The 19619-nt window shown below is 52.5% G+C and overlaps 1 non-coding gene across 1 annotated transcript; it reads left to right on the top strand.

Moving 5' to 3' along the window:
- Nucleotides 1–9908: 9908 nt before the first annotated feature.
- Nucleotides 9909–9990, top strand: TRNAS-UGA (transfer RNA serine (anticodon UGA)). Its single transcript has one exon. It is a non-coding gene; the product is annotated as a tRNA-Ser (tRNA).
- The last annotated feature ends 9629 nt before the right edge of the window (nucleotides 9991–19619 follow it).

Here is a 19619-nt window from a genome sequence, read left to right on the forward strand (position 1 = left end):
GCCCTGTAGTCACTCTTGATCTGCTCAGTGTCACACCTCGCAGTATCATTTGTGCCCACATGGATGAGTAGCATGGGGTAGTAGTCAGAAGGCCGGATAATCCTCAACAATGCCTCTGTAACATCTCGGCTATGGGCCCCTGGCAGGCAGCATACCTCCCGGGATGAACGGTCAGGGCGACAGATGGGTGTCTCCATCCCCCTCAGCAGAGAGTCTCCAACCACCACTACCCTACGTTTTTTATCAGTGGTGGCAGCAGACCTCTCAGCCTTAGGGGTACGAGGCTTCTCCTCCTTAACTGTTGGGGGTGATTTCTTCTCTCCTGTATCAAGAAGAGCATAATGGTTATCTTTTACCACAGCAGGAGGGTTCGCAGCAGCGGTGGAGCACTGCCTGCTGCTAGAAGTAACCAGCTGGCTGTGTCCACCCTGAGCCTCCTCCTCCACTGGTGTGTCAGATACACCTTGAGGCATCTCCTCCTCCACTGGAGTGTCAGTAGTCCTGTCAACTGGGACAGCACCGTCAGCTGTCTCCACATGGATACTGTCCAGGAATTGCTCATGGATATGGATGTTCCTCAGCCTAGCCACCTCCTCCTGTAGCTCTCCCACCTGCTGCCTGAGAGATTCCACCAGTAGGCACCTTTCACATTGGATGCCACCCCCAGCCTGGATATCAGTAAGTGGAAATTGCAAATTACAGTCTTTGCAAGCCCACACCAGAATCTGGGTAAAAGCATCCATGCTTTGGTACTCTGTCTGGCTACAGGCGCAGGTGGAGGAGACAGAAGCAGTGCTGGCACAGGTGTTGCGGGTCCTCCTCACCATTGTAAGACTCCCTCTGTCAAACTCTCTCAAATTCCCGTCTACAGCTCCCTGTCTGCTCTGCTCTGCTGTAAACAGAAAGGTTTTGGATGTGGTTCAGTTTACAGGTTCAGGGGACCAATGGGTCACAGATGAGACCGACAAGGGACCCCCACTCCCTTCTTACTTCCCTTGCAAAACTCCCTGTTAGCAGCTCCTGTTCGCTAAGCTCCCTGGTCGCTTGTGCGCAGCTTTATAAAGCCCTGGCCTGAGTGAATGCCCCGCCCACTGGTTAAGGCTCAGCCAATTACCAGAGGCTTCTAGCTTTCAAACCTTCCTAGTAGCTCCACCTCCAACTGCCAGCTACAGCACACGGTCCTTCAAACAAACAAACCAAACAGACTGACAAACACAAGCTCAGCACACAGCAAGTAACCCCCAAACACAAACACAAACACAAACACTGGGAGCGGGGAGGGGAGGGGCTCCGGCTCCTGACGCGAACTCTCGTGTCCTGGGGTCTCGGCCTGGCCCTGCCCCGCGCAGCGCGGCGCCCCCCAGTGTGGTGGGGGCTGCCGGGCACCTGCTTCTCCCCTGGCCTCATCTCTGCCCGCCCCGATGTGCCCCGCGGGGCTGCCCCACTCGGTGGGGGGGGCGTTGGGTGGAGCCCTATGGAAATACGGGGGTGGGCAGAGCTGGGAGCCAGGACACCTGGGTTCTCCCCCAGCTCGGGGAAAGGGGGCTAGGGGTTAGAGTGGGGGAGGGGCAGGGCTGGGAGCCAGGACTCCTGGGTTCTCCCCCAGCTCAGGGAGGGGAGTGGAGGTTAGGGGGTAGACTGGGGGAGGGGCTGGGGGGGTCTCCTGCCCAAGAGGCAACTCCAGGAGCTGGTGTCGGGAAGCAGGTCACTTGTAGACCCCAAGTGTCCGATCTGGAAACAGCTGCCTGTCCCTGTACCCTGGGACTGCGCATGGCTGGCAACCATCTCCTTGTACCTGAGAATTATCCATACACCCCAGGGGTTTGAACCCTGCGCTCGCCTGTCAGTGCCTGGGGCACAGAGCCATGTGTACGAGTCACTCTCTGTGCGGGGATGTCAGTTCGTACAGACTTTGCTGGTGCTTTTTCTGTAGCCTGCGGTAAAATGAGGCAATTAACTAGATGCGTTGATGGAAGTTCTCTGCATACCTTCAGGGGTACACGTACCCCTGGTTGAGAACCACTGATGTGGGGGAACCCAGGCCCACCCCCCATTCTGACTTCCAACCCCGTACCCTGGGCAGCTGGTTCAGCTTTGCTTACCTTGCATCAGCCTCAAGTCAGCTTCACTGGGTCACCAGTTCCACCATGGCCAGGAGTCAGAGAGAGGATGTCTCCTCTCAGCTGTAAAAACAGCAAGGGCTCCATGAGGGGTCGGTGCTGGTGGAGCAATTATTGACACTTTCTCTAGTCTTCTTTTCAGATTTTGCCCCATTTTCTCTTTAATTCTCCAATGTTAATTTAACAATCTCAGATTTGGGATATTTTCACACCAGTTTGACCTGCAGCAAATTTTCTTCCTTTCTTTGGGAAATTGTCCTGAATCATTCCCCAAAAGAGAAGGGGCTTAATGGATGCAGTTTGCAGAGTCCTGAGACACAGCTGCCTCTGGGGTGGGCTGGGGTGGCCTTTCTCTGCTGGCGAGGAAGGGGACAGGAGGAAAAAGTCCGCAGTGGAGACTGTCCAGCACAAGGTTACGCAGTCCTGGCTACTGCTACTCTCAACTGCCAGTCACTTGCCTGCCCCTGCTTCTGCCTCCTCCCCACTGCCAGGAAGTTTTCCTGCTCCACACTCCCCTCACATACCCTCTTAAAGCACCTCCCCAAAGGGCTCCCTGCTGCCATGTGAATGGTGTGTGTGTGTGGGAGGGGGCGGGAATTATTGCTGTCTGTTAATTGAACTTTCACTGTCCAATTACTCTCACTTAATATAAAATCTCTTCATATTTGGGTGGTTTTCTCTTATTAGCAAATGTTTCTTTTTAGACCCATTTCTTCCCCAGTTCTCAAAGATAGATATAAAATATCCTGTGTGCAGTGCTGTAGTAGGCAGGGTGGTCCCAGGGTATTGGAGGCTTCCCCCTTGGTTTGTATACAAATGTTATTCTCCAGCCCATTCCTTATGAATACTAACATGATGTTAACTTTTTTGCTGACAGCTGTGAATTGAGTGGAGCTTTTCATTGATCTGTCTACAGCAACATGCAGATCCCGTTCTTGGGTTGAGTAGCTGATAATCTGTTCTGCTGCCGTCGCTAGGTGTGATGCATGTTCAGTAGGGGTTTCTCCCCTCTTCCCTTTTTGTATTTCCTCTCCTTACTAGTGTTGGGGTGTCCTTCTCCTCAGGTTAGTGTATTAATGATCTCATCTTGGGGTCATATGTGTCAATTCATTGCAACGTCGTCAGAGAACTATCCATGATGACTCCAAGATCTCTTTCCTGATTAGTTGTAGCTAAATTAGCCCCCATCATATTGTATGTATAGTTGGGGTTTTGTTTTCCCAGCGTGACATTTATCCACCTTAAATTTCATTTGCCATTTTGTTGCCCAGTCACTTAATTTTGTGAGATCTTTTTGAAGTTCTTCGCAGTCTGCTTTGGTCTTAACTATCTTGAGCAGTTTAGTATCGTCTGTGAACTTTGCCACCTCACTCTTTACCCCTTTCTCCAAATCATTTATGAATAAGTTGAATAGGATTGGTCCTATGGCTGACCTAAGAAAATGACAGCAGCAAGATGGAGTCTGGAGTCACATGGGCAGGTCACATGTCCATGCATGATTCAATTTGCAGGCCTACGCCATTGTTTACATGTTAGTTTGAATGTTCCTAGGAAAGCTCAGATGTGGATTGGCATTTTCCAAAGTGCATTGTCAGTGAAGCGTTTCTTGACTGGGCACTTACTGAGAATAGTCCTTTCTCAAGAAGCTGACCAAATACATCACTGAGGCTACTTGAAATCAAATACATTTGAGATACAAGTACATAGCCCATATTCATAACTTCAGATACAAAAATGGTACACACATACAGCTAGTATAATTATAACCAGCAAATCATAACCTTTTCACGGACACCTCACACGACAACTTTTGCACAATATTTGCTGCAAATATATAACAGTGGTGGCAGCAATGATCTATATGGTCCCAGTTGATATTAATAATGTCACAGCCTACAGAGAAGTGAGAAGGAGGCGTCTTCTAGCCGGCGTTTCTCCTACATTTCTCCATTGCTGCTTGGGCGGAGGCAGGAATGGAGCAAAACACGCCTGGCTGAAGGTTCTGCTTTCGGCCTTGAGGATTAGGCCTGAGCCTCCGGCATGGGTGTTGGGAGATGGATTTCTGAGTCACACCCAGCACAGTCTTCGGGCCTGAGCTGAAACCACTTGGGCCAAGAGAGATGGGTTTAAGGTGGCCTTTGAGGCTCCCAGCAGGTCTTGAGGAGCAAGGGGTTATCGCCATCCTTGGGTGGGCTCAAACCACCGTCCTTTCAATTAACAGCAAAACACACTAACCCATTGCGCCACAGAGACACATGTCTGCTGTTACCAAGGCTGCTGCCTAGCAGCCTGCGCATCTGCCTGCCAGCGCTAGAGCTCGCAAGGCAAGTGTGGGTGCTGGAGGCTATAGGTAAAGAGCCAGCAGAGTGACACAGCAGAAGCGTGGTGGGTCCATAACCCAAAAGTCAATGAATCAAAACGTCTTCTGCTAGGCATGTGCTTGTTTCTTTTTGCTCGGGGCCTTCAAGGGAGGAGGCAACCAGCAGAGCATTGAGAGCCTAGGCCATGAGGCAAGAGGTGGCTGAGGTGTCGGCCTGCCAGGGAGCCCGGCACCTCGGGCTGCCTGGGCTGAAGGATTTTTTTAATTTCTCAAGAAACCTTTGTGGTTTTCAATGGAAATCTAAACCCAAAGCTAAAACGTTGAGGATTTTTTTTCATTTCATTTCACTGTCCATCTCTTTCTTTTCCTAAACTCGGGTCTACAGAGTGTCAGTCCTACTGAGCCTCAGGCCCTGGTCTCCAAGGTTCTGGAAATGTACCGACCTGTCCTGGACATGGTCCCTGCCAGCTCATGTGACGCTGGCTTTGCTGAGCCTGCTGCTGGGGAAGAGGGAAACTTTGTCTCTCAACTGGACGTTCCCTTCAGGTGCCCAGTCTTCAGTGTGGCTCGAATGTCCATGGATCAGGGTTCACTGACCCAAGAGATGGCTTTAAAAAATATGAACATTTTCACAAACACACTGACTTTCTCAATTTTCTATTTCTTGGTAACATTTCATGGATCTTTTGGAGTTGAATCGGTAAAAAAATACAGGAAATCAGGGTGTTACCAAAAGGATATAATATAAAGTTTGCAGTTAAAGGTACAGAAAGGAGCTGAAAAGGCAGCTGCAGACTTTAAGACTGTTTCTTTAAGCAAGAGGGGGCAATCAATGTGACCCCAAAAACCTTGGGACTCATAATCTGATAGGGCAGAGAGGAACTTTGTCTGTTGCAGCGTCTTTCAGCCTATGTTTGGGACTGTGATAAATCTGCTAAGAATGGGACTACAATCCCCACCATTTCCTTCCCCTCTGTACTTCTCTTTCCTCTGGCCAGGTCACTTGAACAGTCCTGAAGCAGGAAAGGGCCAGGCTGTTGTGGGAAGTGGTGGCCGCGTGGCAGGTGAGGATCTGCAGAGAGCTGGATGCGGAGGGCAATCCCCAGGAACGGATGCAGAGCACATGTGGAACAGGCTGTGACTCCCAGAGCTTACAGCTGGCTGCAGGTCTGGGTGGGGTTCTGGGGGAGCAGCAGCGGCTGGGCAGGGAGCCAGTACAGAGCAGCTCCAGTGAGAGACACGAAGTGAACCTGGCCTGGAAACCTGCAGGCTCCAATTTGCTTGGCTAGAGATTGGAGTGGAGAGGTCACCCCAGGCTTTAGGCCTGAAGTAGGGTTACCAACTTTCCGCACAAAACCAAACAGCCTAACCCCGCCCCTTCCCCAAGGCCCCGCCTCTTTCCTGAGGCCCCACCCCTGATTCACTACATTCCCCCTCCCTCGGTGGCTCGCTCTTCCCCACCCTCACTCACTGTCACTGGGCTGGGCAGGGGGTTGGGGTGCGGGAGGGGGTGAGGGTCCTAATGGGGGGTGAGGGCCATAAATGAGGGGTTCAGGGTATGAGAAGGAGCTCTGGACTGGGCAGGGGGTTGGGGTGTAGGAGGGGGGTGAGGGCTTTAACGGGGGATGAAGTCCCAGAGTGAGGGGTTCAGCGTACTGGAAGGGGCTCCGGGCTGGGCAGGAAGTTGGGATGCAGGAGGGGGTGAGGGCTGTAAAGGGGGGTGAAGAGCAGGAATGAGGGGTTCAGGGTATGGGAAGGGGCTCTGGGCTGCAACGGGGGGTGGGGGGTGGGACTGGGTGAGGGCTGTAAAGGGGCGTGAAGGGCAGAAATGAGGGGTTCAGGGTACAGGAAGGGGCTCCAGGCTGGGGAGGGGGTTGGGGTGCAGGAGGGGGTGAGGGCTCCGGCTGGGGATGTGTGTAACCTTCCCCTTTCCCTATCCATGTGTCTGAGCCACCAGGGCCAGCATGTACAAGGCCTCGCTGCTGAAGCACTGACAGTGTCCAGTGACGCTATACCTGGCCCTCTACTGACAGCTCAGGGGTTTGGCATCCTCTGGCACTGAGACGCCATAATAATTACAGGGTTATTTCTAATGGGTTAAAGCAGAACTTGTGCTGAGATTATCACGTCCCTCGTGGGTCTGGGGGTTTTACAGCACGAACTGGCTCTGCGTGTGGGCACAGTGCATGTGTTTGAGTGATACCAACACGGCAGAAACACACAACTCCCCATCCTGGGGGTTTCCATCTCGCCTGATTCCTTCCACAGGGGGCATTGGCCTGGCTCCTCTACGGCCAGATGTCCTGATGGGCAGCAGTCGGGATGTTGGGAGAGGTTCTGTTTTCTGTGACTCGTGACAGCCCCAAAGTGACTCCCACCAGCCCCGATTAACTTGCGCTGCAGTTGCCAATCTTTGAATCCTGGCCTGGGATTCGATTGGAATGAGGCCCCTGGGAGCTGGAGAGACCATGGGTCACACACTGCAACATTGTAGCCAGAACATCCATGTCTAGATTTTAAGGCCAGTCAAGACAACTAAATAATCCTGTCTAACCGCCATACACGTGACAGGCCACAAAGTCAACGCTGCACTGAGCCCAACAACCAGGATTAAACAAAATATTGCAGCCCTTAGGAGAATATCCCTTTGTGTGCCACAGGCAGAGCATAGGAGAGGCAGAGGGGTACCAATATGGGAGGCCCCTGCACTGGAATGGATTTGGTGAGATGTACCCAGCTGATCCGGGCAAGTGACTTGTGCCCCATGCCGCAGAGGATGACAAAAACTCCAACATCCCTGCCAGTGTGAGCTGGGGCAAATTCCTTCCTGACCCCAGCAATGGAGATCAGCGAGACCCTGAGCATGAGAGCAAGGCCACCAGCCAAGCACCAGAGAGAAATGGTTTTCTATCTCACCTGAGAGCACTTTCTTCAGCCCCTCCCCCGTCCCCTCTTGCCACCCCCATGTGGGGTGGAGAATCTATCATTGCCCTGGGTACTTTGTTCCAGTGTTTAATCAACCGATTGCAAATGTGTCCCTTATTTCTCATCTTAGTTTCTCTGCCATTAACTTCCAGCCACTGGTTCTTGTTCTGCCTTTTGCTGCTAAGTTAAAGAGCCCTTCAATACCCAGGATTTTCTCTTTGGAGGGGATTTACGCATTGTCATCAAGTGACCTCTTGGTCTTCTCTGTGATAAACTGAGCAGATTGAGCTCTTGTCTCGCAATGGAAGGCAACTTTTCAACGCTTTTTTTCCTCTTTTCTGCCCCCCTGTCCAATTTTTCATTCTTCAACTTAAAATTTGGCCAGCACGATTGTGTGCAAAAGTCCAGTGTTGGTCTGACCAATGTTGTACAGAGATAACACTAGTGTCCTATATCTAGTCACTGTTCTCCTGTCTGTACATCCAAGGACGACCACAGCATTGCATGGGGATTTCATGCTGAGCTGTTTGTCAATTATGACACCTAAACCATTCTCTGAGTCACAGCAGTCTGGCCTTACTCATTAGTAAAGCTCAGTGTGTTTGAATGGCCACAGCTGCCCAAGTGCTCTGTAACATGCACAAGGGATTCCCCTCCTCAGTCACCTTCACCTGCTGCTGGTCTCTTTTCTCTTTCTTCTCCAGGATCTGCATGTGTCATTGTGGGGGTAGTTCTCCTCCTCTCTTTGCCTGGGAGCGATGTGACCCCCCGGATGGACTGACCAAACCCAGGATTCCTTCAGCTTGAAAGCAGAGGGGAGCCTTCACCCGCTCCCTCTTTAAGGCTCCAGTCCCAGATCCTAAATTCCCTGCCAAAGCACAAAAATCCACACTGAGCCCAACTCCTCTCTTGGTGGTGATTTCCTTTCTCCCACAAATCTGTCTTGAGGACACAGCCCTGGGAACAGGTGAACACAACCCCTGAGATTTCCCTTCGCAGCCTGCAAGGGGCAGTTCGCCCTATTAAACAGCTTGGGAATGTCGTCTTTTTCTTTTCTCCTTTCAAAAGTAACTTCTTGTATTTCTAGTCTCTTTATATTAACCCCCGATTTGCCGCTTCCAATTCTCTGCTGTACATGCCAGCACTGGATCGAGTGAGGTGCCTGGACCCATCCTGTACTGGGTACATGGGGGACTTGCAGGATCAGACCCTAAAATCTCTTTAGAGGAAAATTCTAACCCCACCCAACCCCGACCTATTCCTGGGAAGTGTTGGTACTGACCCAGGCCGCCGAGCACCATGGAGTGAATAGACCAATTTTATCAGTAAGTCAGAACCCCCGGCTGCCCACTGCCAGGATCACCTCCCCCCAGGTGACATGAGTCACCCTCCAGAGCCATTGCTGGGCCCTGGGGGACAGCCACACAAGCCATGGGGATGGACAGCTCCCAGGAATCTCGGCAACAAATCTCCAGGCCAGAGGGTTTCCCCTTGTGCCTGACCCACCCTCAGAGTCCAGCCAGCCAGCAGCTTCCACCCAAGGCTAGTGCGCTAACAGAGGCAGCGTGGCTGAGGGGCTTGGCCAGTGACTGGGGCCAGTCGCCTGAGCATGAAGCCAGCCGACCCCAGGAGATGGACCCGAGTCACCAGCCCAACCCACCACGCAGCTGCTGCCACTACCCCATTAGTGTGTGAGCTCCCATGGACCACGCTGGGGAGATCCCCCAGCTGCAGGGTAGACGCCCCTGAGCGCCTGGCAGGGCACAGCTCCTGGCTGACCTGCCCTGCTGAGTTCTCTACTAGGCTGAGTGGATTCAGGGCCAAGGGTGCTGGGTGACAGGGGGGCGTTGGCTCTGGGCTGGGACTGTCACTTCCTCCCCTCCCCATCCAACAAGATCACAGCAAACGAAACCACCTCAGCCTGCAGGGGAAGAGTTCAGTTCAGGGCCTGGTGCATTCTGGGAGCAGGGACGGTGCAGTGAAAGGGCAGATACAGGGCACCTCTGAACACTCTGCACAGAACTGCCTGTCCTGACCCACAGCCTCTGTTATCCCAGCCCTGGGCTCCCCTCTCACTGCTCTGCCAGTGCCCCTCACTCCCGATCCACAGACCTCCCCCGCTGTATCTGTGACTTCTGCTACTGAACCACCAATGCGCTGACTCCTCTTGTGAGACATTTCTCTGCACAATACTGCTGCTATTCCACTTATTGACTCCAGGAAACATTTTCCTTAGCCTGGTTCTGTGTGTCACTGGTTTCTATAGCAAAGGCCAGTCCCTGGCCCTGTGGCCCAGACATTCTCATTCACATCAGGCTTCAAGCTGAGAATCATTTCCCATTCCTGTTCTGCGGGAGGGGAAACTTTTAAACATGCTCTCTGTGCGACTGCACATGGGTAAGCAAAGAGAACAAACCCAAAATCCCCCCCTGTGCTTTGGGAGCCAGGTTTGGGATGGGAATTCTGTAGTTCAGATGACTTCAAGCCTGGGCATTGTGATTCTTTACCAGTTTCTCTGGCATTGGGGAAGTTTTGTGCTCACAGCTCTGATGGCTGAGCGGTTAAGGTGTTGGAGTTGAAATCCAATAGGGTTACCCTGCGCAGGTTCAAATCCTGCTCACAGCGAGGCTTGTGTTTTAGCCAGTCTCTAACCCAGGCAATACCTTTCTACAACCCCCTGAGACACTCTCAATTGTCTCCCCACCCCAAGTAAATCCTGTTCTGCTCCTTTCATAGAGATGCCTGGGACACCACCTCACACTGTGTCCCTGAGGGGTCAGGCAAACTCTCAGCGCCTGTAGCCTCTGCCACTCACCTAGTGCCCCATAGATCAGCCATAGCCCTGGTTCTGCTCCTCTCTCTAGCGTGTGAAAGGAGCCAAGTCAGTGACTCCATGGGTGCTACAGGGCTGCAGAACAAACAGAGGAAAAAAAAAAAAGCTGCCCAGCAGCCACCTCTGCCCCTGCACCTCCCACCTGCTAGCAGGCCTGGCTGACAAGCTCCTCCTCTTCTCTTTCAGCACCTCCTGCTGGCCATTGATGGGGTGTGCTGGAGGGGTGAGGAGAGAAAGAAGTGGGGTAGGGTCGGGTAGGAAGAGATTTGATGGTTTGGGGGCAGGGCCTGAGGTGGAGCAGGCATTGAGCACTGCCCGGGAACTCTCAAAGTCAGCGCCTCTGAGCGCAGAAGCCTTCCCTGAGTCTGAGCTGCCAGGATCCCTGCCGCAGAGCAAGCGCCACAAGTCTCAGCCTCTCTGTCCCACACATGGCTCTGGGCACCACCAGGAATCATTTGGCTCCTGGCACACAAGGCAACTTAAAAGCTGAGTCCCTAGGCTGCAGCTCAAACCCTGGCTCCTCTCATTAAGAGCCTGATGCTCTACTGATTGAGCTAGCCAGGCTTGCTAGGAGCCTCTACCCCTCCTCTTCTTCTCCAGGGCCACTGCCAATTCCTCGTTCTCTTCCTCTCTCCTGCACCTGAGGGTCACTAAATCTCCTCACCTAGACAGCCAGCCCGTTCACTGCACCCCAATCCCCCATGCCTGAGCCTCCCTGCCAAAGTCCTGCACCCGGCTCCATAGAATTAATTCTCACGTGTTGCTGGGAACTCTACTTCTTGTGCCCAGAGAGTCTCAGCCCCACTCAGTAGAAGACCCGAGAAACATAGTGTCTGTCTTTTCTAAAGAAAGGCAGGAAGGGGCTTTTCTCCTGTGGCCTAATAGATAAGGTGCCTGACTTTAGGTCAGAAAACTGAGGGTTCAAGTCCCTTCATGGTTGTGTTGCTGCAGTTTTACCTTCGTGCTGAAAGTCCTGCTCCTGTCAGGGCTGGAACCTCTTCTTGGCCGCTCAGGCCAATGCTCTGGCTTCAGCTAGAGCCCCTGGAAGGAATTGGGGGTTGGGTGTCACAAAGGCTGGGGCAGGAGCCCCAAGTCCTCCCAGTCTAGCCTTTGCCATTCCTGACTTGCCAAAGAAAATGGGCGGCTGCCCAGGCTGGCGTGTAGAGCAGTTTCCCTCTTCCAAGTGTGCACCTGTCCCTGTGCTTGAGGGGGTTGGTAAATAGCACCTTGGGAGCCTGGGTGTTTCTCTGCTTCTAGCCAGCTGGGGGAAAGCCTCTTGAGGTAAAATCTCCTGCCCCACTGCAAAAGTGAGCACCTTGAGTGGGAACAGACAGAGGCCACACCAGGGGGCTGGCCCTGCTTTCCTACCTTCTTCTGATATTGGCCACAGAGCATCAGCAGCTGCCCTACATGCTGGTCTATGGGTCGCTTTCAGTGGGTGTTTGGCATGCCAGGAAGCAGCCTGGCCGGGGGTCTTTGTGACTGTCTGCTGGCCATTCAAAGGCATGGTTCTCCCCTCCTCTAGCCCCGCCTTCAATTGCTCTGTGGCTTATAAACCTTCCCTTGGAGCTGTCAGCACCAGCTGCGTCTGCTCTAAGTGTCCGGAGGAGGGAAGGTGTGAGGGGCTCCAGGCTGGGCTCCACCTCCCTCCTGCCAAGCCCTGACTATTAATCCTGGCCCTGGCACTCCTTTCGTCAAGCGCCGTGTGGGCCAGAGGAAAAGTGTGGCAGGAAGCACAAGGGCCAAACTTGTGAGCATCAGGTGAAGCAGCAAGAATACCAACCACCAGGTCACACTACAGGACTACAGGCAGCCATAGCCACTTCTACACCAAAATCAATTGCAGCCATCCCAACCAAACACCTGGCTCCAGTAGGTGTGAGTCACCCAGCAGGAGGGAAAAGACTCACTCTTAAACAACTGGAGACAGTGAAATTGAGCACTAGGGCTTTACCACAAACCCACACAAGGTCCCACTGACATTTGAACTCACACTGCAAGATTCAGGGTCCTGAGTGCTGCCCATTACACCATGGGACCAGCCTGTGCTGCCTTTTCTGGCCATGAGTGACCCTCACGGGGCTGGCTCATGGAAGGGACTGTTGGTCCTTTACTAAAACTTAGTGGGGTTTTTGGTTGGCTAGTTCCCAGTCCCAATAAAAGGGGGAAGGGTCAATGGGCAATCAGGCCCCTGAGACTGACATGCCCCTGGGGCAATGGTCACCAACTGGTAGGGAACACGTGAGAATTTGTTAATAGAGAAAAATTCCTGGTGAAAATTGGCAAAGCTGTGAAGATTTTGAAAAATTTCAGTGAATTTACACATGAAGATACAAACAGAGAGACAAACACACAGAGAGAAAGAGAAAATCACAGACTGCACAGGCCCACACAGACAAAAACAAACCCACACAAACCCACACAGCACACAGAGCCATATATGCAAAAGGGAAAGCCACACAAAATATAGAAAGAACAAGTCCACACCAAAAAATACTGCAAAAGCCCACAACAAGAAAGCACAAAACCCACATACCAAAAGAATACTAAGCAAAAAAACAATCTGTATGCAAAAATCATACACACACGCACCCAAAACTATGCCATGCATCCACCAAAATCACACAGGACCCACATGCACATCAACATGACAGACGAAAACCACATCAACATACAGAAAGCCAGGCAGGGTTTGAGTCTCACAGAGAAGAGGGTGAGCACACAGGTGGTTTGGGGAGCAAAGACTGAGAGGGAGTGCTCTGGGCTCTGCCTGACCCCTCCCTGACACAGGTGGCTGGTGGAGAGCAGAGCCTGGTAGATCTGTGGAATCTGCCCTGCTCTCTGTAAAGCAAGGGGACCTCAGTGTCTTCTGAGCTGCAATTGTATTTTCTGTAGGGCAAACTGATTGGCAGAACCCATTTGCTTAAAGAAAGCTAGTGCTTCAGGTGAGGTTTGAATTCACAACCTCAGCATCGCTCCACTCAGCACTGCTACTATAAGTCCTGTACACTAACCCATTGCCTCTCTGATGCCCAATTGAGGGTCTTGCCTCCTTGATTCATGGCCGGATTAGGGGTTGAGGGGGTTGCATTAACTAAAACAAATCCATATTAATGGCTGCTGAATGGCAGCAGCAAAGGTGGGGAGCCTCCTTCTGTGTGATAGAGCTGGTTCCCCCTTCCATTGCTGAGGGGAAGGTTGGTGCTTTGAGCCCACCCAGTGTGGGAACGTCCCATGGGTGTGATTAACAGAACTCAAGAGGAGGGAAGGAAAGGGACGGGAAGTCTTTTCTAGTCCCGCCTAGCTCCATTGGTCTCCTGCAGCCCTTTCGGCTCTCTGTTCCCTTGTTGGGGAGATGCAGAGACAAGCCCCCATCTGGGTGAGTCACTGAGAGGTTGTGTCCCATGGAGTGTGTGGGAGAGGGGGAGGGTTGGATTGGGCTCAAGGGGAGAAGGTTGTGTGTGACAGTGTGTGGGGGAGGGTGATATAAATGATGGAAAACAGGGGTAGTGACAGTGAAGCCCCGTGTCTCAGTGTTATGACCCTGTTTGATGCTGCTGTTCACCTTCCCCTCCTATGGTCTCATCTTTCATTGAATCCAGCATTTTTTTCACCTGTCATCACCACAGAGGTGTCGCAGATGCCTCAGATACAGAGTGTCCCTCTTAGAGACATCGAGGACTGGAACTGATTTCAGCTGCTGGACAGCTCTGCTAGGTCTTCATTCATTTGCATAGGAAAATGCTGAGTGTTTAAATTCATTTCAAGCCCCCCGCCCCCATTCAGCGAATTCCTGAACATACTGGAGATGGGTCTGGAAATCCATTTTCATTCGAAAAAGTTTTTCAAGGGAATCACTTGGATTGTGACTAGGAACCTATTATCCTGCAGGGAAACATTCACCCACTGATCTATACTCGCAACAAAGAGTGTCATGTATAGCCCAGAGCAGGAACAGTTTTTAACCTAGGGGTTACTAAACTTTATCTGTATACAAACACCACAGCTTACAAACTCCCCACCACCACTCTGTGTCACCAGAGCACAACAACAACTCTCCTTGGGGCACACACAGCTCCCCAGCTCCCTGTCTGTCAGTCTCTCCAGCATTGCTCCAATCCCTTAAAGCAGGGTCTCAACCTCAATTTACCTTAGGGCCAGTGCCAGTCCTCCAATCCTCCCAGTGGGCCAATAATGTCACTCATACCACTCAGAACCCACCCCCCAAAACTCTGCCTCTCACTTGCCTAAGACTGTAGGAGGGAGTTTGGGTGGGGGAGGAGGACTAGGATTCAGGCCCTGGATTGGGGCTGGGGATTGGGGTGCAGGAGGGGTGCAGGCTCTGGGGGGAGTTTGGGTGCAAAAGGGTTGAGAGGCTGGTCTCTGAGAGGGAGTTTGGGTGGGGGAGGGGTTCTAGGGTGCAGGCTCTGGGCTGGAGTTTTGGTGCTGGGTGCAGGCTCTGGGCTGGGGCAGGGGGTAGGAGGAACAGGAGGAGGGGTGGCGGTGCAGGCTCTAGGAGGGAGATTGGGGGCGGGCGTTTGTGGGCGTGTACAGGGAGGGGGTGCAGGCTGTGGGAGGGAGTTGGGGGCAGGCATATGTGGAGGGGCGTGCAGGCTGTGGGAGGGAGTTTGTGGGCTGGGTGGTGTGGAGGTTCGGGGTGCAGGCTCTGGGAGGGAATTTGGGGGCTGGGAGGTGTGGAGGGGGTCCAGGCTCTGGGATGGAGTTTGGAGGGAGGAGGGGGTATGTGGGAAGGGTGTGGTGGTGCAGGCTCTGGGAGGGAGTCAGGGGTGCGGTGCTTATCTGGGGCTCCAAGGCGGGGTGTGCTGGGGGGCCTCTGCATGCTGCTGCCCCCAGGCATCACCCCCGCAGCGTCCCATTGGTTGCAGGGGCTTGGGGTGGGGGCAGCATGTGGAGGCACAGCTCTGCCCCGCCCTGCCATGGGGAAGGGCAAGCAGCCACTGGAACGAGCAGGCAGATGCTGCACTGCCAGAGCCCCGGGGGAGGAGCGCCTGGGGGTGGCAGGTGGGACCAAGGGAGTGACCCGGTCCCAAAATTGCTGGAGCCCCACGGACAAGACCTGGGAACCAGGACTGCCAGCCAGACAAACACCTTTAAGAGGAGATGTCCCTCTCCCTGTCAAAAACCGGTCTTCCTCCTTCAGTTCATTGACAGCCTGAATTGTTCCTTATCCCAGCAGAGCCAGAGGATTGAAAGCAGCAACATCAAACCCTTGTGTAGCTCGTAGGAATGGACATAAACACTCCCTGGTATCTGAAGAGATGTTCAGCTTTGCCCTTGGTCAACTACAAGGCTAAAGGGAAAGGAGGTGGCGCCAGATATAAAGAGTGAAACACGACACATCATAGTTATGCCCATGGTGGCTGCAAAATCTTTTTATAGCCTTCTTCTTATCATCAGTGTATTGTTTTTTTCTGGAGTCTAGGCCTTGACCAAGAAATTTGTACCTTGATAAGATAATCGACTGCCTCTGGTGAAAACAATGGACTTAACACCGACTGGGGTGTCCCTACACAGCTACAAGTACTAACGACAGTGGCTGCCTTTTAGCCATAGTTTTAGTCAGGGCAATAAATTGAAACAAACCCCCGTTAAATCATTTCTCAGCTCAAGTCCTTCACCCACATTCCCTAGAGTGTTGGGCCACTATGTGGACGTTTCATTTCCTGCCTCTGAAACCAGCTCGGCCCACAGGGAAGAGTTCAGTTCAGGGCCTGGTGGATTCTGGGAGCAGGTACGGTGCAGAGAAAGGGCAGATACAGGGCAGCTCTGAACACTGCACAGAACTTCCTGTCCTGACCCGCAGCCCCTGTTACAGGGGGCTTTTAGCCATAGTTTTAATCAGGCCAATAAATTGAAACAACCCCCTGTTAAATCATTTCTCAGCCCGAGTCCTTCACCCACATTCCTTAGGGTATTGGGCCACCATGTTGACGTTTCATTTCCAGCCTCAATTTCATACAGAGACACAATTTCCTTTGCACAGATCCATGAACAGCAAAACATCCCTGTGTCTCTTGTCTGAGCCAGGGCATTCGATTCCAGTGAACCCTTCTCTACTGCAATGGCGATGGGCAGACAGAGGGGACGTGGCCACCTGCATCCCTGACAGGGAGATATTGGCTCGGCTCTTTCTTTCTGCTGCTGTTGTTCGTCCATGAAACATCGAGGGTGGAATGCAAGGCTGAGTTCATGCACCAGCCCCTGGAAATATTTCAGTGCCCCAGAGAAATCCTGCCCCCGGCTATTGGAACGATGTGCTGGAGATTTGACTAGGAAAGAGACTGTCTGAATTGTCAGAGTGGGGAATGAACAACATTCTACAGCAATGTCGTTCACACAAACACACTCTCATCCTGCTCCAGCCGGAAGGGAAATGGGCAGGAATTCTCACTGTTCAGCCAAGGACACACTGACACTGATGCGCAGCCATGAGTGTGCTGGGGAAGCTGGTCTGAGCAAACAATTTGAAGTGACAATTCAGTGAGAACTGAATCATCGTGCTCTACATTGCTCCACAGCAGCTTCTCCCCCTGCAGCATCACGCCAGCACTGCAGTGCAGCCCCAAGGGTTCAACAGGGGCCCCTGGCAAGGACAGTGGGTGCAGGTAACAGCCCGGTGTGCCTGGCTGTGAGACAGCTGTAAAAAAGTAACTCCCCCCCACACACAAGTACAGAAACCGAATTCCCCAACTTTAACGTCATGACCCCCTGTAGAAAGCCACACGAGCCAGTTGTATTTTCACAGGGAGATGCAAAAATCAAGTGACACCAATTTTTAAGTTGAGTAAATAAAGTTGAGATAGTTATTAACCTCACCAAATAAAGGCTTATTTCCCAAACAATCCTCAAAATGTTACTAATTCCCACCCCTCCTCCATAGCAGCTCTGTGCAGTGTAACTGTTCTGCAGGCAGCTTCCCATTAAATGCTGTTGTGGGACATTCCCAGACCTGGAAATGTACCAACGACAGAATTTGAAGAGCAAACCTGGCTCCCTGCACCAGGCGGGATTTGAGTGTTTTGTCCCTGTCACTTAGTGTTTGTCAATAGTACAGACGCCATGGGCAGGACTCCAGGCTCTTCTGGAGGGATCCTGGCACAGGGGCTGGTGGGGGAGAAAGGACTGTAGATTCTGACCTGCACTTTGGAGAGGAGCTAATAAGTGAAGGGGGCATTTTTAACCTCTCCCCTGCCTCAGTGTCCCCTGGGCTGGAATTGTACATTTCAGAGAGCCAAATGAGGGGTGGTGCCACTTGATTAATGAAAACCAGTAGCACTCCAGGGGAGGCTTGAACTCACAACCCCCTCTCAGCACTGCCATATAAGTACTGTGCGCTAACCAATTGCGCCACTGGAGCACCTGCTAATTGGTATTCTCCCTAGGTTGATAATGGCGAGGAGTGACCCCAAAACATTCTCAGTGGAGTTGACTGCAGGTAGCAACAAGTGGTCTACTTGGTGGGGTGGATTCTTCTTAAGGCTTCCAGGCACCATTTGACCCTTTTGTTCATCCCTGTGTAATAACAGAGCTGGTTAAGACTCACTGTAGAGTCTTGCTGCAGACCAACGGATCTGAAATAACTGATCACCAGGTCTAAGCATTAGTCCTGCTTTGGGACAGTGTCTCTCATCCAACAAACTACCCAGTCTGTGCTAGCAGTGAGGCTCCCTCACTAACAGCTGAAATCAGGGAGAGCTGTGTGAAGTGCAGGGCCCCAGGGGTGCCTGAACAAGGGGGGAACAACATCCCAGGACTTTTAAAAATGGGAGGGCTCGGCCTTGCCACTTTGTAATGATCATAAGGGCGAGTCGGGGGGAGGGGGTTGAGAGCAGTGAGCAGGAGGTAGGGTCTTGTGGGGAAAATGCCGCACAGGAGTGGGGCCTTGGGGAGAAGGGGTGCTGCAGGGGCATGGCCTCGAGTGGAAGAGATGGAGCTACTGTTCAGGCTCTGGTGGCCACTACTTTTAGGGAGCCTGTTCCGCTCCTGGAGGGACCACAAGACGTCCCAGAGCAGAGAGGGTGGCCAGCAGAGCGGTGACGGGGGGAATGGCAAGTGGCGTCAATGTGGCCAGACAGTGGAGGGAGAAAGGGGCTTTCCCCCCAGGAGGTGAGAGGTGAACTCTGGGTTTTCATTGATTCAGGGCAGCAGTTGTGGGTGAGGTGCAGTGGAGGGAGCAGCACATCCAAAGAGCTTTTGGTGTCTGGATTTACGAGCCGGAGGCAAAAGGCCACTGCTCAGCGGGCTGTGGGTGGATGTTTTGCTCATAGTGTTGTGTTATGAATCCTGATTGTGGTGTTTTCCCAAGTTAATACAAGGTGAGATTTCTCCTTTTTCTTAAAGTTTCTTTTCTACACTCAGTGCGTGTGAGTGGGGAAAGTATCGCCTTTTAGAGGTACCCAGTGGCCAGGGCTAGTTTCCCCAGGTTACTGGGTGGGGGCTTAAGCAGATTGTGTGTTGTGTTGTTGAAGAGGAGCCCCAAGCACCCAGACAGGGAATTGTAACTTCAACCTTCAGAGTAAGAGCCAGAGGTGCTGCCAGCTGAGCTAGCCAGGCCGTCTAAACATATTAACCCCTTTCACCGCAAGAGCAAACACCGGGTACTTCTGTGCTTCTCAGCAGCTGGGAAAGAACCTCTTGGGGGAAATCCTCCCCTCCTCTTGCCCCACCCTCAATTGCTCTGTGGCTTTTAAGCCTTCCCTTGGAGCTGTCAGCACCAGCTGCCTCTGCTCCAGGTGCTCAGGGAAGGAGAGGTGTGCTGGGGTCCAGCCTGGGACTCTTCCTCCCTCCTGCCTATCCATGACTATTAAACCTGGGCAAGGGGAAGAGGGTGGCAACTGGACTGTCGACTTGCTCTCTTTCACGTAAATCAATGTGACTCCTGGCCTATCCCTGCAGAAAGGTGTACCGCATCTGTGTCTGGTGTGAGCTCAGATCAGAGGAATTGGAGGCTACCTCCTGCCCTCCACTGGTTCCACTATGGAGAGACATGTCCTCTAAACTGACCTCACTACAAACCTGCACCAGGGAGTTGTCATCATAGAAGAGTTTCCTCTGACAGTTGGGAAAATGGGACCAGCGGTTCTCAGGCCGTCTAACACAATTAAAATCCACCCTCTACACCAAACACTGTGTAGTCCAGAGGAAGGGAGCCAGTTCCTTTCACACTTTAACTGGGGACCATAAACACTAATCTAGCAGTAACAAGTGCCATGGAGCACTGCAAATGTGAAGAACAAGACTCCAACCTTATCATTCTTCCCTGGCCAGGAGGGCCAGAAAGACAGGCCCTTCCTCCAGTCACCCTCTACCCATCAAGCCACCCTAAAGCTGTTAATGTGCGTTTCCTGAATGCACACCATGTCCAAGTCCAGCTTCTCCAAGTCACTGAACATCCTACAAT

Source organism: Gopherus flavomarginatus (assembly GCF_025201925.1).
Source record: "Gopherus flavomarginatus isolate rGopFla2 chromosome 13 unlocalized genomic scaffold, rGopFla2.mat.asm SUPER_13_unloc_2, whole genome shotgun sequence".
NCBI lineage: Eukaryota > Metazoa > Chordata > Testudines > Testudinidae > Gopherus > Gopherus flavomarginatus.